At 36.7% G+C, this 21,559-nt stretch overlaps 1 pseudogene; it reads left to right on the top strand.

The window, feature by feature from the left end:
- The first annotated feature begins 1,608 nt into the window (after window positions 1-1,608).
- Window positions 1,609-21,559, top strand: part of LOC101603560 — a 31,620-nt pseudogene continuing 11,669 nt past the window's right edge.

The following is a 21,559-nucleotide window of genomic DNA, read 5'->3' as shown; positions in this document are numbered from 1 at the left end:
AAGTGGACTGCTGTGGCAAACATGTGTAATCTTAGTGCACCTACTCAGAGAAGAAGGTGGAAACATCTGTTAAAGGAAGTGGTGACCAAGCAGAGACCGCAAGCGAGTGGATGGCAATAACCAGCAATTCAAAGTTGTTTCCTAACACAGACTCCATCATACACACACACACCCACTCTCGCATTACGAGAGCGCTCATTCGTATGTAAAATAGCAAAATAAAGGAAAATAAAATAAAACCCTCAAGAAAATAAGTGTAGAAGAGAAATAAATCAATGTAATTAAGGATGTGTTTGAGAAGCTGACTGTCATCATTACACTGAATGAGGGAAATCTGAAACCAGTAATGAAACAAAGGTACTCGCTGACATCCAGTTTGGTGAACCCGAGCATGCTTAAAGTTGATAAGCAGTTTCATCAGAGCTGCTGATAGAAAACTGATGGAGAGGGGTTGGAGAGATGGCTTAGCAGTTAGGTACTTGCCTGTCAAGCCCTGAGACCCAGCTTTAAATTCTAAAAACTAGACTTAAAGCATGTGCCCACCTAAGCCAGATAGATGCACCAGGTGACACGTGCATCTGGAGTTTGTTTACAGTTGGTGGAGGCTGGGGAGCACCCATTTTCTCTATATATCTGCCTTTATCTCTCTTCTCTTGCTCATCAGTACAGAAAAAAAAGGAAAAGAAAGAAAACTGATGGACAGAAACCAGCAGCTTTCCTACACAGAAATATTGATGCTGCTGTAGAATGACTCAGGCAAAAAACCTTATTCATAGTCAGCACAAAACAAAACAAAAAATAAAAACAAACACACAACACACAGTCACCAAAGTGAGCATTGATGCAATGGAAACAATGAAATACTGAAGGTGGGAAGTAAAGAAGACACCAGAAGATTGGAAGACCACCTCTGCTCATAGGTCAGTGAAATTAATAGGAAAATGACCATATTACCAAGAGTTCCCTACAAAATAAAAGTACCCCACAAAAAAGAATAAAGGTCTTTTTCACATGACTAAAATAAAACAGTTCGAATATTCACATGAACACAGAAATGACCTCAAGTTGCCAAAAGGTTCAAGAGCAAAAAAGCACAATACCTGACTTCAGATATCATCACTACATAGCCAAAGTGGGGAAAAATATAGCACCATTGACACAACAAGATAAATAGACCAAAGGAACATAAAAGAAGACCAAGAAATAATCCCACACAGGTATAGCCATCTGATTCTTTACAAGGGTGCTAAAGTATGTTTTTCGGGGATAAATAAAGTCTCCTTACAAACAGTGCTGGGGAAACAACCTTTCACATGAAGAATAGATCAACCAGAGTTCCTCATAGAAAAACAGCCTTTTGCCGGGCATGGTGGTGCACGCCTTTAATCCCAGCACTCAGGAGGCAGAGGTAGGAGGATCACCGTGAGTTCGAGACCACCCTGAGACTCCATAGAGAATTCCAGGTCAGTCTGGGCTAGAGTTAGACCCTACCTCGAAAAACCAAAAAGAAAAAAAAAATTAACTAAAAAAACAGAAAACCAGCCTTTAAAAATAGGTCAAAATGTACACCCCTGTACAATAGTGGCACACAGCCTTGATGGGTATGCAATGGCTCTCTTATTGACCAAGATTCCCATTCAGTATAAAGGAGCCCGTATCTGGAACTGGGAACCAGTACAGGATCCTATGGAGACCAGGATTATAGACTCCAAAGAGATGGTCCCAGGAGTCTTCATTGAAAAGTGAGATTACACCCATCAAAATCTCTCCAAATTAGCCTATCTTGATCTCATTCTCAGAGAATCTGTTTTCTTTTTCAGAAAGCAGTGACAATTGAAGACAGTGAAAAGCTATGAACACGACAAGAATAGATACCTGACTCCCTGTCAGCAGGTGAGCCAACCCTAGCTCAGCAACCAGGGCCCTTGTGAAACCACAGAGGAATTGACGGGATGAGCAAGAGTGCTGCTTCCACAGTGAGCCTGACTACCTGGGCCAGGATGATGGAGACAGACTCTGAGGAGACTCAAAATGCACCAAAGCAGAAATCCTACAGCTGGTGAGAGCTCAGTACTGAACTAGACTTAAAGCATGTTCTCCAAGGTTCAAAGAACTTTGTGGAAGAGGGGTTAGTAAGAATGAAAGAACCTCAAGGTGGGAGGAAGTATCCAGAGACATCCCCCTACCTCAATGACTGACTGCTGCTCTCCCAACTCATAACCCACAACTCCATGGTTGACACCAGCAATCCCATGAAGGAGATCCCTCAGTGGAGTGGGAGAAGGGAGGAGGGAAATGATGTTACCATTGCATGATGTATGTATAAAAACTTTCTACTTAATAATAAAAAAAGAACAAAATTCCGAAACATCTTTCCAGGCGTGGTGGCACACACCTTTAATCCCAGCACTCAGGAGGCAGAGGTAGGTGGATCACTAATCACCAGGAGTTCAAGACCACCCTGAGACTATGTAGTGAATTCCAAGTTAGTCTGGGCTAGAGCAGGATCCTACCTCAAAGAAAAATATAATAATAATCTGAAACAGAGTGTTGCAAACAGCTCCACATTGCTGTGATGAACTTCAAAAGCAGTCACAGTTTAGAAGAGGAAGGGATTTATTTGAAGTTTACAGATCCAAGGGGGATGGCAGAAGAAGCTGGTTCCCATGCATAAATCCAAGCAGAGATACAACCAAATAGCCTGCACCACTAGCAAGCTCAAAACCAGCAGCAAACATTAGGGAGCTATAGCAAGTGGCAGGGACCCAGGCAGAACTCAGTCTGCTTTGCATACCTTTGGCCTGGAACATAGATCCATCCTAGAAATACCTTAGGGCTGGGGTCTCTGATCTGCCCCAGTGACACTTCTTCCAGCCAGGTGTCTGGAAATCCAAGTTGTTGTTATTATTATTATTATTTTACTTTAGAATGAGAGAGAAGAGAGAGAATGAATGAATGAATTGGCACATCAGGGCCTCAGCTACTGCAATCCAACTCCAGACACTTGCTCCACCTAGTGGACATGTGTGACTTTATGCTTGCATCACCTATGTGCATCTGGCTTATGTGGGATCTGGAGGGTGGAGCCTGAGTCCTCAGGCTTCACAGGCAAGCGCCTTAACTGCTGAGCCATCTCTCCAGCTGTGGAAATCCAGGTGTTAACAAAACATCTAATTCTAAGGGGAACATACATTCAAACTACCACAAAGAGTGATGGAGCAAATCCTAAGAGAAACACCTGAAGTAATATAACTAAGCAGTGATATTGAGGGAAAAATGAGATCAGATTAAAATGCTTTTGCACAGCAACTGACAGTAAGGGAACACAAGTACTATTGAGGTAAAAACTGTTGCTACATATTCTGACTGAATTAATACCCAGAATTTAAGAAGAAAATAGCAAATGAAATACTCAAAGAAAAAACAATGCAATCAATAAGTGAGCAAAATAGTTGAAAAGACACTTTTCAAATGAAAACATTTAAATGGAGAATTCATGCAAGAAAAAATAATGAGCATCCTGGGACAATAGGGCATGTAAGCAAATGTAAGGTCAATTCCTCATCTCCTTCTGGTAAGAATGGCTGTCACTAAGAAAATAAAAACAACGTGCGTTGGCTAAAATTCTGAGAAAACAAACACCTCGACATTGTTGACATTAATGTAATTACTCTGGTTACTATATAGATCCCTATGGGTGATAGCTCAGAAAAAATTAACGGAACTACTATGTAGTATAGCTGTACACACTTTAAAAAATCAAAATTTATAATAGAGATATAGATACAAAAGTTTGTGGCAGCAATGTTTATAATATCCACGCTTTAGAACCAGTCCAATTCCTACAAATGTGAGTAGATAAAGAAAACATGGTATGCATGAAATAGAGTTTTATTCAGCCATAACAAGCATATTCATGCCATTTGTAGGGAAATAGATGAAATTAGAGATCATCCTGCTAAGTAAAAGAAACCACTCATGAAAGCCAGAACTGCATGCTTTCTCTCATATGTAGAAGTTAGAAAGTAAACACACATTTTTGCGCTGCCGTGTGCATGCGCGCACACACACACACACACACACACACACACACACACACACACACTTTGAAATAGAATAGAGACTCCTGGGTCATATGGAAGGAGAAAGGAGACTATGAAGAGAAGGGATAAGACAAGGCAAGAGACTGGGTGAATATAATAAAAATGCTATAAAGTTCCATTACTCTGTTTTATATATATATATGTGTGTGTGTGTGTGTGTGTGTGTGTGTGTGTGTGTGTGTGTGTGTCTGTATATAGATAGATAGATGATAGATAGATAGATAGATAGATAGATAGATAGATAGACATATAGATATATACATATATCTATATCTATATCTATCTATCTATCTATCTATCTATCTATCTATCTATCTATCTATATATATATTTATCTGACCACTTCTCAAGAGTTTCCACCTCTTTCTATCTTCTGACCCCAAATCATTATTGTTTTAGATTTTATAGAATCTATTGTTTACATCTCCTACAGTATTTGTTTCTCTTTTTTCCTAAAAGATTAGTTGACAGTAAAATACAAAGTATATTTATTATGTAAAAATAATAATGAAATGGCACTACAGAAACGGGAAAAGAAAGAACACTTTTCCAAGATAGCTCATCTGACTATCAATAAAATGAGTTGAATATGGATCACTACACACATTAGCTTCTTACTATGGTATAGTGCTGATCTTTGTAGAATGACAAATTTGATTCATATGTTCCTGAATTTTACATCATAGTAATATAAAATATACAAATTATGATAGAATATATTTATAGCAAACATTATATGTACAACTTTATATAACACATGTAATGGAATTGGCTGTTTTTAAATATTGTTTATTTATTTACTTATTTAAAAGAGAGAGAGAAAGGATGGACACTCTAGGGCTGCTGCAAGTGAATTCCAGATGCAAGCACCACCTTATGCATCTGGCTTTACTGAGGAATCAAACGGGTCCTTATACTTCACGGGCAAGCACCTTAACCACTATGCCATCACTCCAGCACAAATTGACTATATTTTGAAATGTTTAATGAATCTAATGCTAGATGCATTTTAAATATAAAAATTTCCCAAGTAAACATTTTGGTTGTTTTGGACATATCTTCTCATCAAAATTAGACAATGTGAATTTCCTGGGATATTCTGGGCTGGAACGATGTCAGTGAATAGCAGAGTACAAGACATCCGGCATGGGTGGCACATGCCTGTAACCTCAGCAGTTAGTAGGCAGAGCCAAGAACATCTCAGCTGAGAGTCCAGCCTATGCTGCATTAAAAAAAAAAAAAAAAAAACAGCTCAATCAACAAGGAAAAATGAACTAACTTTAAATTTCTTCACTTTATCAGTGCTCAAAATAATTATAATACATGAAAAATTACTGGTAAGAATAATTCAAATTCCATTTTTTATATTTTATTTATTTTCTCTATTTATTTGTGTGTGTGAGAGAGAGAGAGAGAGAGAGAGAGAGAGAGAGAGAGTGGGAGAGAGAGAGAGAGAGGGAGAGAAAATGGGCATACCAGGGCCTCTAGCCACTGCAAAAGAACTCCAGATGTGTGAGCCCACTTGGGCATATGGCTTACGTGTGTCCTGGGGAATTGAACCTGGGTCCTTTGGCTTTGCAGGTAAGTGTCTTAACCACTAAGACATTTCTCCAGCCCCCCAAATTCCAATTATTTATCTGCCACATACTATATTCAAAAGTTTGATACATTTTATTTTACTCATTTTCCCAGTATTTCCGACTTTTCTTTTTCTATGCTTAACTATGTAAGAATTTTTCAGATTTGCCTTGATGAATTTGCTATGAGGTTAATAATGTTTCATATGTTACTGTTTATTTTCTTCATATAGTATACAATTAAAAACAGATTTCATTGGGCATGGTGGCATACACCCTTAATCCCAGCACTTGGGAGGCAGAGGTAGGAGGATTGCCATGAGTTCGAGGCCACCTTGAGACTCCATAATGAATTACAGGTCAGCCTGAGCTAGAGTGAGACCCTACCTAGAAAAGAAAAAAAAAAAAAAAAAACCACAAAAACAGATTTTCCATGACATTTATAAGTAAAACTACGTTCTAAATGAGGGATATAAATCAAATAAAATAAGTGGCTTCATACATTGTGTAGTATAATTATTTCAAATTAGAGGAATTATAAGTTGGGTTCATTGGTTTTCATTTGAGCAGAATATTCTTTTCTTCTTCAACCAGGCAAGTAATACCCTCTAATTGAATAATGTACCTGCATAACTGTTTCAATTTATGGAAAATTTGCCTTAAAATTAAATGAGCATTCACATTTCAAATATGTTTCTAATGATGTCCAGCATATCTGTGGAAATAAATGAAGAGTTACTTTTCTGCTAAAGATTAGATTGCCTGAAAACAAAGCCACTGCAAGTTGGCCACATGTATTACTTTATTTTCCTATTTGAATTTTTTGTTCTTTCCCATGAGGAGCCAGGGCTTATAATCAATGTTACATTAGTCCATTGAACCACATCAAGTAGAAGCGTTGTTTCATTGCCAATAATGATCACTAATATCCTTGCTTCCATAGATCTTATTTTCAATAAAATAACATGTCTGCAAAAAATATAATAATTGGTCACTAATGATTTTTAAGTTAATAAAGATATGTGCTGCCAAGAAAAGCATTCATTAAGTTGCCATAGTGAATTTGTAATTATATTTCTCCCAATAATACTGTAAATTGGGGTTGAGGAGATGGCTCAGTCAGAATATTGTTTGCTGTGAAAGCATGAAGATCTGAATTCAGATTCCTTTTTTTAATTTTTTTAAAATTTTGTTTATTTTTATTTACTTATTTGAAAGTGACAGGCAGAGAGAGAAAGAAGCAGATATATATATATAAAGAGAGAGAGAAAATGGGCGTGCCAGGGCCTCCAGCCACTGCAAACAAACTTCAGATGGATGCGCCCCTTGTATATCTGGCTACCGTGGGTCCTGGGGAGTAGAGCCTCAAACTGGGGTCCTTAGGCTTCACAGGCAAGTGCTTAACTGCTAAACCATCTCTCCAGCCCTGAGTTCAGATTCTTGAGTTCCACATTCCAATGGATGCTTAATAATTCCAAAACTGGGGAGGTGGGAACAGGAAGAAAGGTTAACTAGTCTACTTGAATCGATGAGTTGCATGTTTAACGAGACACTGGCTCAAAAAGTAAGATGGGGGCTGGAGAGGCACTTTCCAGCAAAGCCTATGGATCTGAGTTCAAATACCCAGTCCCCATTTAAAGCCAGATGCACAAAGTGGTGCATGCATCTGGAATTCATTTGCAGTGACTAGAGGCCCTCATGCTCCCATTCTCTCTCTATTTGCCTCTATCTCTCTTGAATAAATTGTGTGTGTGTGTGTGTGTGTGTGTGTGTGTGTGTGTGTGTGTGTATGTATGTATGTATGTAAAATGACAGCAATTGAGGAAGTTGAGGAAAAGACCCATTGTTGGCTTATGCACATAAGTAACATACATGCCCACACACACATATGCCTACATACATAAATGTATGCATGCACACGTGTATGTACACATGCACAAAAATGACTGTGCACATTGTAAGCAAGGTGCATACATTACAATATTCGATACATACATTATTTGATCCCTAACCACCTGGTAAACTACTGACTACAATTTTTACATTTAACAGAGGCTTTCTCGTGGGTGAAATGAGCATACGTCTTACAGAAGATTGAGTAGCACCATTGCCCTTCGCAGAATGTTTTACACTGAAGAAGCTACTGAGCTTCAGTAAGCCCCCGCCCATTTAGCATCTGAAAAGGACAAGACAATTCTTTTTTCTCAAGATCACAGAGATTATTAATCACTAATGCTGGCACACTCGCACTGACTTAGTAGACACAGGGTTCTGATGTTTCTTTGTACGTGCAGGAGAGTTTTCTGAGCACTGAAGGAACGCCATTCCTTATGCACATGAGCCCGCTCTTCACAAGCTTCGTTCACCTTCAGCCGTGCCTTCCACCCACACAGCCACTGCCCCTCTGCTTAGGGCTTTAGAAATTAGTCTGGTAGAGACTCTAGACCCTTTGAAAGCTGAAAATCTGATCATTATTTGTTGACAATATTCTTTTGTCACTTGTGGATGAAGTGTGTCCTGTAACTGGTTCACAAACTCTAAAGTATGGTCACCATAGCAGTGTATGGTCTGAATTTTGCTCCCAGGCCATTGTTCAGTGTAATTGGGACCACATGTGGTTGTGAAAGGTCTCATGCAAAATTTCCTTTTGGAATTAGAATGAGTGAAGGAAACCATGAACATGTATTAGTAACCCTCAGTAAACACAGTAAAAGTTCCCTCTATGACACCCATTTCTACATTCACACTCTATTGCAAATGCACAGTAACTCGAGGTAGATTCCTGGGAGTCTGACAAAAATGTTGGAAACATGAGGGGTATCTACTATTTTTAATTTATCTTCTGTGTACCCCCCTCCACCTACCTGAGCATCCATATGTCCTGTAGGACACATAAGGTTGGCAGCAAATTCCCTGCCAAGTCATAAAATGCTGTAATGAATAATACACTGTGTCCAACTGGCAAATGAAGCATAGAGAAAGTTAATAGATAGAACCAGCGAGTGAATAGCTTACTTTATCCACGAAGTGCCTGCTGCAGATGAGAAAGAGTTTGCCCTCAATTTAGAACTAAGCCAAGACAAGGCCTCACATAACAAGGTCAGCCAACATCAGGCTGGCGCAGCATGCCATCAACATATTGCGCACCTTTTCCATGGCACACGTGTGAGCCCTGCGCCTGTGTTACCCTGAATCAACACAGGCCTCTCCCATGGTGCATGGGTCAGCCCCCTCTGCCTGTGCTAATCTGCATCAACACATGCCTCTCCATGGTAGACGTGTGAACCCCTCTGTGCCCGTGTTATTCCGCATATCCACATCCTTACTCTGTCTGTTTCTATTTCTTTTATTACTATTTCCCTAGCAAGTTAAATACTGAACCGCTCTGAACCCTTAGTCTTTCCAGAGGAACTGACAATACTTTTTAATTCAGTGAATGGAGCTAAGTGGAATTGAAAACAGTAGCCATGGTGAGTCAGGGAACATGAAGGTTGACGTAACTCACACAGCAGAGATAATTACTTGTCCAGTTTAAAAGGAGCTCCGGTTATGATGTTTATATTGCTGAATCTAAGTTTTATCTAATAGAGTAAAAATATTAAAATGATTATGTTAGGTGAAAATTCAATTAAATTTCTCATTTTCATCAAAGAGCACCCTCCACATTTTGAAATGGATAGAAGTTTACTCTTTTAAATTTGACTTATCCTTTGTTATATAGAAAGTGTAGTTAAAAATGAAGACATTCTTAATTTAATGCAGACTTTCAAGTACAGAGTAATATATTACCAAAATCATTTCACATTTTAGATCCCTGATCAAAAATGTTATGAAAACTAGTAAGCTTTAAACAAGAATCTTACATTTTTGTTTTTTGAAAAGATACTATTTTTATTTATTTACTTGCAAAGAAAAAGAGAGAGAGAGAAAGAGAGAGAGAGAATGGAAAATGGGTATGCCAGGGCCTCTATCCATAACAAATGAACTCCAGATGTATGGCCACATTGTGCATCTTGTTTTATGTGGTACCTGGGAAAGGAAGCTGTACCATTAGCTGTGTAGGCAAGGGTCTTAACTGCTGATCCATCTCTCCAGTCTAGGAATCTTGCATTTTTCAAAAGGTAGAGTATATTTAAGTAACAACCTCAATATCAATTTAAACTAAAAGCAAAACAAAAAGGAAAATTATTTTATTTGGCAATGTTTCTCTGCATTTTATAGGGAAAAGATGCAAAACCTTTCTTGAGGCATTGCATTTTTGTAAAAGCTTTTAAGATAATCCAATTTCTTTTCCCAAAACAATATTTGCTACATTTTATGACTCTTATACTGTACCTCCTTTAATGCAAAAAGGAGATTATAATGTACTAGATTAAGAGAAATTATGAAATTAAATATGATAATAAGTCCTCAGCATAATGTCTTGTGTATACTACACCGTCAGTTAGAGCACTGTGGTGTTATTAAGGAAATGCAATGAGATTTTAGTTAGGGAATAGTTAAGGATAAAATAAAATTTTGCTACAGAAATACAGTTATGTTTTCTGAATGATTTGGAAAGTATCACATGTAAAAACTTACTTGTCAAACAATATTAATGAATAATTTGATATAAGAATGAACATAAATAAAAGAGAGAGAATATGAAACACAAAATAAAATTCAGTAAGCCAGGAATGATAATGGCCAACAAAGGTTTTGTTTACTCTGGGATTGAATTCATTCTTTTTTGGATTATGAATTTTGTGATGGTTTGATTTAGGTGTTCCCCATAAATTTAGGAATTCTGAATGCTAGGTTCCCCAGCTGATGGTAGTTGGAAATTGAAGCCTCCTGGTGTAAGTGTATTGTTGGGGGTGGGCTTATGGGTATTATAGCCAGTTTCCTCATTCCAGTGTTGGGCACAGTGTCCTGTTGCTAATGTCCACCTTATCTTGGCCAGGGGTTGATGTCCTCCCTCTGCTCATGCCATTGTTTTCCCCTGCCATCATGGAGCTCCCCTTCGAGCCTGTAAACTAACATAAACTCCTTTTTTTCCCCCACAAGCTGCTATTGGATGATTTCTAAAAGCAATGTAAACCTGACTGCAACAAATATATTATTATTTTGCTGAAGGGCACGTTAATACAAAATGCATGTTTTCAGGATTAGCTATCAAAGTTACTATTCATTGTTGAAATAAAATTTATCAATACCTAAAGTAGTACTATGCATATTTTTACTTACCAGCTTTGAAAGGCCAAAGTGCTAAGTTATGAAGTTACTTATGACTAAAGAATATTTATAATATGATTGTAACCATTACTATTCTCTTTTTTTATAATAAGTCTCTCACAGAAAAAGAGGATAAAATACTAGGCTGGAGAGATAGCTTAGCCATTAAAGTACATGCCTGTGAAGCCTAAGGACCCTGGTTTGATTCTCCAGGTCCCTAGTTAGCCAGATGCACAAGGGGGCACATACTTCTGCAGTTTGTTTGCAGTGGCTAGAGGCCCTGGTGTGCCCATTCTCTCTCTGTCTCTCTCTCTCTCTCTCCCTCTCTTTATTTCTAATAAATAACTTAAAAATTAAAAAAATATAAAATATTTATTTTTATTCAGCTTCATAAAGTTTAAGGAATCTTTCTTTGATGCTCTCAGGCAGCAAAACATGGTTTGTGACACATGGGTACTTTTGACTTCCTGGTTGTCCAAGAAGTGAAGAAGGAGATTGCCCCCAGGACTCATCTCTAGTAACCTATTACTTCCAGCTACTCCCACACCCTAAAGTTTTCCAAACCCCTCAAACTGAATGATACCAGAAGAATACCAAATATTTAATACATGACCTGGTAAGTGACATTTAATAATAAAACAATGATGATCATGAAACCACTATTTTAGTTTATTTGATTTTAAAAATATTTAACATAAAATTACTTTATTGGGTCAGAGGGAAGGCTTAGCGGTTAAGGCGCTCATCTGCAAAGCCAAAGAACCCAGGTTTGATTCCCGAGCGCCCATATTAGCCAGATACACAAGGGGGCGAACATGTCTGGAGTTTGTTTGCAGTGGCTAGAGGCCCTGACACACCCATTTTTTTTCTCTCTCCCTCTTACTCTGTCAAATAAATAAAATAAGATACTTTTAAAAATTACTTTATCATCATAAGACACAGGACTCTCATCAATTTCAAAATATCACTAAGGCATGTGTTATTTTACAGAAAACATGTGTAGAATCTTGTCGTTAGTTTCTCCTTGCTGTCAAAAACATACAAACAGAAGCAGCTTGTGGGAGGTAAAGGTTTATTTTTGGCTTACAGACTTGAGGGGAAAATCCATGATGACAGGCAAAAACACGACATATGGCTGAACATCACTTCTTGGCCAATGTTAGGTGGACAATAGCAGCAGGACAGTGTGCCAACGACTGGCAAGATTAAGCTAGCTATAATATCCATAAGCCTGCCCCCAACAACACATCACCTAAAGGTGGCTCCAATTCCCAAATTGCCACCAGCTGGGGACCTAGCATGTAGAGCACATAAGTTTATGGTGACACTTGAATCAAATCACCACAAGCATATACATATATTCTAATGCCAAACATTTAAAACAATACCTAGATTACCTATTCTATAACACATACTAAGTAGATGATGATGATGATGCTAAGTGTTAAGATTATTTCAAATTTCTATCTTGGAAAAATGTATTGCTACACTCACCTCTACAAAAATTATTTCTATGATAAAAAAATAATGCACTAAATTGAATTTATAATAAGTAATAATTTTATTTTTGAACTCAGATAAATTTCTATTGCTATATCTATCATGAAATTATATTTGAAGAATACATACCTACTCTCTATAGGCATATTTCAATTATAAGTATAGTTATTAGTATTCTAGACTCCAAAATTTACATACTATTTAACAAGTTGAGCTGTTACAAAACTTAATCATGTAAAATTAATGAACATCTTCTTTTCAAATATTCCACATTAAATATCAACTAAAATTTCATTTATTTCAACTTTGTGAATAAAATGAAATTTCCTCACTGATCTATTCTTTCCTTTTTAACCTTGGAATTTAATGAGAAGATTTTCTTAAGTATTTTATAATTGTTGTTTCTGCTATGTTGAAAGTGAATTCTATATTGAAAACAAATTTTACTTCATAGTAATGGGGACATCAAAGCATAATAGAGGGGGAATGTACAAACAAATAATAGAAATCCATCATCATGTATAATGAAAGTGTTCCAGCTCCAAAACCTTATGGTAGAATGCTGCATGAAGGTTTCAATTAACTAAATATCTCCAGAACAATGCTAAGGCAAAGAATATATTCACATATATTTTTCTTTCCATTTTAATTCATTTTTATAAATATATGCTTCATTTTGATCATGTTCTCCACATCACACTTGCTTATTGCCTCCAGTCTCACTGCAAACATGTCATGAACTTATTATGGAGGGGAGTATCATTAAAAGTTCCTCATCTACAATAAGATGTCAACTGGATCCATCACATGCAGGTCTGTATAAGTAACCACATCTCTTATGAGTTCATGGCCACAATGGCCTTGTCATGTCCAGACACCAGAGTTTCCCAGAACTCCTTCCCATCCTCCAACACTTGCATTCTTTCTGTCCCATCTTTCACGTTATTCAATGAGCTCTAGGAAGGTTGACATGAGAGTACAGCACTTATCAGTAAATTATTTTCAGCACGTGACCAATCATGACTGCATTGTCTACCTCCTACTGCCAATTAATAAATAAAAGTGAGTTGGAGAGATGGCTTAGTCCTTAAGGTGCTTGCCTTCCCAGCCTAAGGACCTAGGTTTGAACTCTTTCCAGGTCCCACCTAAGCGCCAGATGCACAAAAGTTGCCTATGTGCAATAGGTGGCAGAAGTGTCTGGAATTCCATTGTTAAGGTTAAGGCTCTGGCAAGCCAATTCTTTCTCGCTCTCAATAAATAAATAAATAAATAATACTTAAACTGATTGGTGCTGAGAGCAGAACTGATTTGTGGACATAAGGACAAATATTTAGGAGGTGATATGACAGCACCTTTGCGTAGCAGTACTGAAGTAGTAGGCTCATTCCTAATGCTTACGTTCTCCCCAGCCATGGGCTTTTGACCTGATTTTCAGTACCAGGTGTTAATGCCTTCCTGTGGACCAAGCTTCAAATCCAATCATAGATCTGTTGGTCACCCCAGCACACTTCATACCACCATTGCGCCAGAGAGCACTTCGGACAGGGAGGATGAGGACTGCAAGCCTGCAGGATTAATTGCTGAGTGCTAATCTTGACGACTTCTCTTTGCCTGCACCCTATATAATACCATCCAGCACTATATAAGCTAGCCCACAGGAAGGAAGCTCCCACTTGATTTCTCAATGTCCTGAACCCATCAGGTTTGCTGCCTTTCAGGCCTAGTGGGCATCTCAGAGTCATGGCAATAGCTTGTATTATTTTAGGAATTTCAGTGGCTTCCCTAAACAGCAACTCATGTAAAGCACTGGTGATATTGTTTCATACCTCTTGGATAGTAGAAACAGCATATCCTCTTTGTAGGATACTTCCAATTCACTCTTTGTTTAATGTTTACATAACATTTTTAAGTTTGCTTGTTTGTTAATCTTCTTATAGCTTTTAACTATACCCTAAATTTTGGTTAACCCTCTCTCTAACTTCTCTTCTCACCCACCTCCCAGCTTAAACATTTCCAACCTAATACACCGCCTCCCCTCACACACATTATTATATCAACTTTTTTCCACTATCTTTTCCTCTTAGATCCTCCCATTAATCCTTTCTTAACATTCTGGTCTCTGAAGACACTCCAAGTTGCACACCTAGGTCAGAAAATTCTAAACTCTGAAGTGCAGAAAAAATGTGTTGTTTTTTAAAGCATTTGTTATCTCACCCAATATGTTTTTTCCAGTTATATCCATTTTCCTGAAAATTTCATATATTTTTCTTCTTTGGATTTTAATAAAATATTATTGTGTGTATGTCCCAGATTTTTCTTATCTATTGTCAGATGAGAGACATCAAGGTTGTTTCCATTCCTAGCTATTGTTAATAGAGTGGCAATGAATATGGGTGTACAAATTTCACCACATAAGCCCAGAAGTGGCACACCTGAGTCATATAGTAGTTGTATTTTTAGCTTTTTAGGAACCTTCACAATGCTTTCCACAAACTTCACCATTATACACTCCAAGCAGTGAGTGAGTATTCCCTTTGCCCCACATCTTTGCAGAATTTTCTATTTGTCTTCTTAGTGATTGCCATTTTGACTGGCAACCCTTCACCACTAGTGATTTGTAAACAGCTATTTGGAGTTTCTTGAGTTCAATTCCCCCCCCCCCCCAAAAAGTCTATATTTCAATAATTGGCAAATTAATACAAGTTTCTATGGATCACAATAACAAGTAATGCATATATATACATACATATATACATAAGTATGTATATATATAATATACATATATATACATACATATATATGTATATTATATATATATATATCATATGTTAATAGTAGTAGTTATGAGTTGTTATTTAAGAATATAACAGTATCTTTTAAAGTTTCTAAACTACAATAAAATATAAACTCCAGAATGCTAGGTCTAATAATAATTTCCCCTTCTTCTCCTTATTCAACTTCTCCACTTCCTCCTCCTCTATCTCCCTCCCGTTCTGTGTTTGAATCATACATGGACGCACCTGACTTGTGTGTTCATGGGTGCACACGTGTGTAGACCTGAGGACAACCTTATGAAGCTTGTCCTCTCCTTTACCCTTGCAAGAGGCAGAGTCTCCATTGCTTTTTCCACTGTGTATGTACCAGTCGCACTGTCCCACAGGTTTCCAAATTCTCCTGACTAATGCTTCTCTTTGCCATAATCATGTTAGCATTACAGATATGTCCACCAATTTGTGTGTGGGGAATCAAACTGGAGCTGGTATGCTTGAAAGCAAGCACCTTTTACCTGCTAAACCACTTAACCAAAGCTTGAAACTGTTTCTTTTTTGAGGTACTTGTGGTGAAAACTTGGCCTCAGGCATAGTAGACAAGTGCTCTACCATTGAAACAGGGCCAAACCCACAGGCATAATTTTAACCTTTTAATAGTGTCCCTCAATATCAACATAGAACTAATCATAATTAACACTTTATGAAAATGTTAATCGACAAATGTTTCTAAGTTTGCTAAATAACCTGTTACCAGGAGATTGTTTTAATGCAAAATCTCTGTGTTAAGTATTCAGTTTATTGCCTCAGTAAAAGATACATAACATATTTGCAAGTTCCCTAGATATAGAATTAATAAATATCAAGTAAAATGAGGGAAATATAAAGTAAAATTTTGTAGGCTAGTAAAGTGTAGGTAGGAAGAAATATAGCTTCTAGTAATAACTCTATGGATGATAAGCGTGGTGTAATCTTGCATGAGAAATAATAGTTATTGCTATTGTTAAATGGTTCCAACTATTTGTGCTCCATCCTAAAAGCCTTGGTCCTGTATTATGGATTAGTGACATTTTAATTCTTATGTGCATGTGTGCTCAAATACAGTAGAAACACTGATAATTGGAAGACTTGAAATCATCAGTATTTAACATTTGCTAAGAGAAAATGACTCAATAAACTTTACTTCATTTCAATATAAGTTATTTCATTTACTTAAAGTAAAATTTCTCAAATAGTTCTTGTAATGATCATATGTAAATATTTTAGATGTTTATGTTACTGAAATTAAAACATTACATTGTGTTTGAGTAATAGCTGAGCTACATGTGTTAAATAGCCCCAACGGAAATTGTTTAATGAAAACATTTTCCTATTGAATTGATCATTATTTATAACACTAAATTTTTTATGAAAATAAAAGATGAATGAGATGGTGATAAGGGGAAGTAGGTTTTTGGATATTATGTAATTTTGCCTTGTTTTGTCCTATGTTTGACAAGCAGTGACATCTGTCTAAAACCAGTCAATATGATGGATGGGAAACATAAATCACATTTTCTTATGTCAACATTTTTTCTCCAAACAGTGTTTTAACATGCACTCAGTATTATGTTATGAACATGACCCTTGAGAATGAAGGAAAATCATATATCATATACCAGAACCTTTTTCTATTTATCTTTTCCCCAACCTCTTTTGACAACAGAAACCCATATGCAAGGGGGAGTTTAACAGATGTATATTTATATATATGATCTCTTTAGACTTTTTTTGAATGTTCTAATATTTATGACTGAATCTTATCTAATTATTCAAACAGAGTTCTCTTCCTCAGTCTACATCTGAACACATGTGTTTTGTCCCCCTGGACTGGGATAGAACAGCCTTCATTGCTCCATGATCCTAAAATATTTAATCCTAGATAAATGAGAAAAGAAGTCCCCTGTTTTTGGAAGAAATATTTCCTAAATCTTTATGTGATGTCTTTTGAAGTTTCTGTCACTGCACTCCTCCTGAAAGTAGGCAAATGACCTTCAAAGAAGAATGCAGAGCTAATACATACCCAGGATTTATCAATGCAAGTAGACCAGAATTTTTCATGTCAATTGGTTTTCATAACTTTTCATAGATAAATAATAAAGTCCAGGCTTCCAAAATAGGCAGACCAGTGAAATAATTTAATCTCTTGGTGCATAAAAGTCCTTATTCACTGCATCAATTAATAAGTAGTACTTACTTCCTAAAATGTTCATGGGAACCCTATATGAAAAGTCACTTAAAATGTAGATAACTATTGTGGTTTGGAAATTCAAGAAATGTGCATAAATTAACAAAGGAAGAAGTACCTCTATAACTTAATTTATATATGACTTAATTTATATTGAATAATCATATTATTGATTATCAATTTACTTCATAATCATTATATGAATATAAATTTGTTCATATTTGAGTCTATGAAAGACAATTCTATGTTTTTACTGAATGGGAAAACTCAATTGAATTATTCTTCTGGTGGTTTGATCAGTTATCCCTCATAAACTCACGTGCTTTCAATGTTTGGTCCAGAGCTGGTGGCCATGTAGGCGGTAGAGCCTTGAAGAGGTGGTGTGTTACTGGGGACAGGCTTTGGGATGCGACATCCCAGCTTCCCTCTTGCCAGAGCTCAGCTCACTGTCTTACTGCTTTTTACCAGCTTCTGTGACAAAAAGTGACATCTTCCTTCTGCAGTACTATCATTTCCCTGCCATCATGAAACTTCCCCTCAACACTATAAGTCAAAATGAACCCTTTCCAACCATTAGCTGCTTTTGGTCAGCTGTTTGTCCAGCAATTGGAAGAGACATGCACTTTCCTTGTACCAAACAAATCACCATCTTGTCTCCTGGTTTTTATTTCTACTGCTTCTAAGTTTCTTCTGGTAAGAATGAAGTCAAGATTGGATAGAGCCAGCTCCTTTGATTGTTCTCCTGGCATAAAATGAAGTGATATTCTGATAGTTTAAGCAACAACATGATAAGTGGAACTAGTACAAACATTAATTTAAGCACTGAAGCATTACTAATTATTATTTTTGTCTACTTTATTCTCTTTGTTTACTACTAAATCATTTGAAATTACATTTGATAAAAAGAAATCCAAAATTCCACTTCATTTAGTACTGTGTGGTTTTAATGGCATTCTGTCTAATCATTCATGCAGAGAGGAGAATTCAGTAGTCAGACAATGTGCTCACACCAAATAATTTAGACATCAACTCTATCTTACCTCATGGAAATTGCCTATTTATTAAACCTGAATGATTATTCAAATGTTAAACTGAAGCTGGCTATACATATAAGACCACTTAAATGAAGTAATAATTTTATTTAATTGTGTAATTGGTAAATATTTTGATAGTAAATTATAGTTGAGATTCAAATTATTCATTTAAACTTTCTTTTAGTTTCTCATCCCTGATACAATGATATTTTCACAGTATTTATCTCTGAAACTGCAATATAAGAAAGATTATTAAAATTAGTTAAAGACTAATTTATGCCCTGGAGATCCTGATTTGAAGTTAACTTTAATATTTCTCTTTGTTTACTCAAGAAAGGCAAGTGACTCAAATAAGCTACCAGGCTGATCTGAAATTTCCAGTACAAGATATATTTAAAGTAAGGTAGGACAAGCCTGTATGGTGGAATGGCTGCTACTCTGAGATGAATACAGCCATAGATTCAAATGAGAATGGTCCATTGATGTCCTTCTGAAATTCTCAATAATGTTGCAGCCATTTGATGAGCTATGCAGATTATTATAACTTTGGATATTAAAACAAACAAACATGGGTAGGGATGATAAAATAGGATGGTATGCATCATTGTGTGTGTGTATGTGGAAGTGTGATATAGTTAAAAGCTCTGAGAATCTTCAAATGTATAGACACATTTTGCTACATGGAAAGTAAGTTGTTAAAAGTAAATTATTTTTGCTGAGCGTGGTAGTTCTCATCTTTAATCTTGGAAGTCAGGAGGCAGAAATATGGGGGATTGCTGTGAGTTTGAAACCAGCGTGGGGCTACATAGAGAGGGAGTTCCAGATCAGCCTGGGCTACAGTGAGACCTCACCTTAAAAGAAATATTTTTAAGTAAATTGAATAGAAACACAATATCATCATTTTGAGGCCTCATTTACTTCAATCCCTTCCAATATAATACATCTGCATTAAAGGAAAATTACAGAAGAATTGCTTTATTTATGCAAAAGTAAAATCATGGAAAAGATAAAGCTAACACAGAATATTTTCTGAAAACATTCATGCAGAGAGAGTGAAAACACAGGGGGCTATTCTATTAGCTACTTGATATGATAGAAAGGTTGTTTCATGTCTCTACGTGCCCAAGTAGAGTATCTTCAGGTGACCAGTTTTCATAAGTAAACATCTCTCTCAACAACTGCCAACCAAGCAGTGTAGCAAGTTCATGCTGAGTTATGGAAGCCACCATTAGAGCCAGAACCTGAAACAAGCTGTTGTTACTCAGTATATCTCAGTGGCTCTTAACTGAAATTATTAGTAAGCTATAATGTGATCTGAAAGTAAAAAGGCTCTCTTATAGCCTCACATGTTAGGTGATTAAGCCTCATAGTTAATCCCCTGCTGGTGAAGCCTACAGAGGTGAGGAGGTGGATCAAACCATCACACGTATACACATATTTTCTAATGCCAAGCATTTAAAACAATACCTAGATTACCTATTCTATAACACATACTAAGTAGATGATGATAAGTGTTAAGATTATTTCAAGTTTCAATCTTGGAAATATTTATTCCTACACTCACCTTCTCTATGAAAATTATTTCTATGATCAAAAATAATGCACTAAAATTGAATTTCTAATAAGCAGTAATTTTATATTTGAACTCAGATAAATGTCTATTTCTATATCTATCATGAAATTATATTTGAAGAGTACATACCTACTCTGTATAGACATATTTAAATTATAAGTATAGTTGTTAGTATTCTAGACTCCCTATTTAACAAGTTGAGCTGTGTGTCATTCAGCGAGGACCTGGAGATTTCCTAGCCTAGTCCCATAACCAGCTCACTCTTCCTGCTTCCTCTCTGTTACAGACTTATGACAACGTTAGCCAGTTTCTGCTCATGCCATACTTTCCTTACCACAGTGAAACTTCTATTTGAAACTGTAACCCGAAATAATCTTTTTCCTGTTATAAGCTGCTGCTGTTAGGATTACTTGTCTAGTAATGAGAAGGTAACTGCTGAAAGTTTATGACCATGATGTATTTCTCACCCAACAACATTTTTGAATAACGCCTTCTACTGAGTTAGTAGGTGAAAACACAAGTCAGTTCTTCCTATATTTTCTTGACAACAAAGAGGGAAGTTGAGATCATAGCTTTACAGCTAATCTTCTAATACTTTTCAAGCCATTGCCAATTTTTCTGGTGGTATTCATATTTCACATGACACACTCATGACAAAACCTCCAGCATTAAACCCTAGGCAGCAATACATGATTCAATTCATTGCTTTGGGCTGCACTGTCCCAAAGAGGCGTTTCATTTTCTTAAAATTTAAAGAACAAAAGCCACAGGAGAAAGTGTTTTTACCCTTATGTATTCAGGATTAAGGTGAGAAAAATCAATCATCAGTGCTCTCCCTTAAACATTGAAGGAAGGGTGCTTGGATAAAAGCTGGTGATACTAAGGAGATAATTTATCAAAATCAGGTCTATGAAGACAGTTCATTGGTGACTTACATGGCATATCTGTATTTAGAATAAAGATAAGATAAGACCTATTAGCGAGAAAAGCATTTAAAAAGATGACAGTTCTTAAAGTTGTGCTTAAGATGAAAAAAACAGGGTGTCAAGGGAAACATGTAAAGCATACCCTTCAGCACCACAGTTGGTTATAAGGAATTACAAGCAAATCACGTTGAAACAGAGCCACCCCTCTTCTCCACATCACTAAAATCCATTTCCACTGTGAATGGTAGGATCACTGTCACTCTTATCAGTGTTCCTTCCATACAGTCGCAGAGCTCACATTAATGACTTATCAAAACACAGGTAAATTGAAAGTCTCAAGCAGTTGAGGCAAGGGTAACAATCCAGGGGTGCGGAGGAAAACTAACACCACCAGAGAGAAGACGACAGAAGGAAGGACTTTTCTTTGGGGTGGGGTTGACCTAAGTGCTGGATTCCAAACTAAACCAGAACGCTAGAGCACTGAAAAATCCTTGGACTAAGGATTATTCAGAAATGCAGAAAACATCCCTAACTCATAAGCCAGGCCATAGAAAATCCTCCATGTTTACTGTCAGCCAACCTTGAAAGCCCTTTAGAACAGAGCATCTTAGAGTCCACAGCAGAAAGAAGACCTTAA

The sequence above is a fragment of the Jaculus jaculus genome, chromosome 13 (assembly GCF_020740685.1).
Source record: "Jaculus jaculus isolate mJacJac1 chromosome 13, mJacJac1.mat.Y.cur, whole genome shotgun sequence".
NCBI classification, from domain to species: domain Eukaryota; kingdom Metazoa; phylum Chordata; class Mammalia; order Rodentia; family Dipodidae; genus Jaculus; species Jaculus jaculus.
Note: the sequence above shows the minus strand (reverse complement) of the source record. Positions and strands in the feature narration are given on the sequence as shown.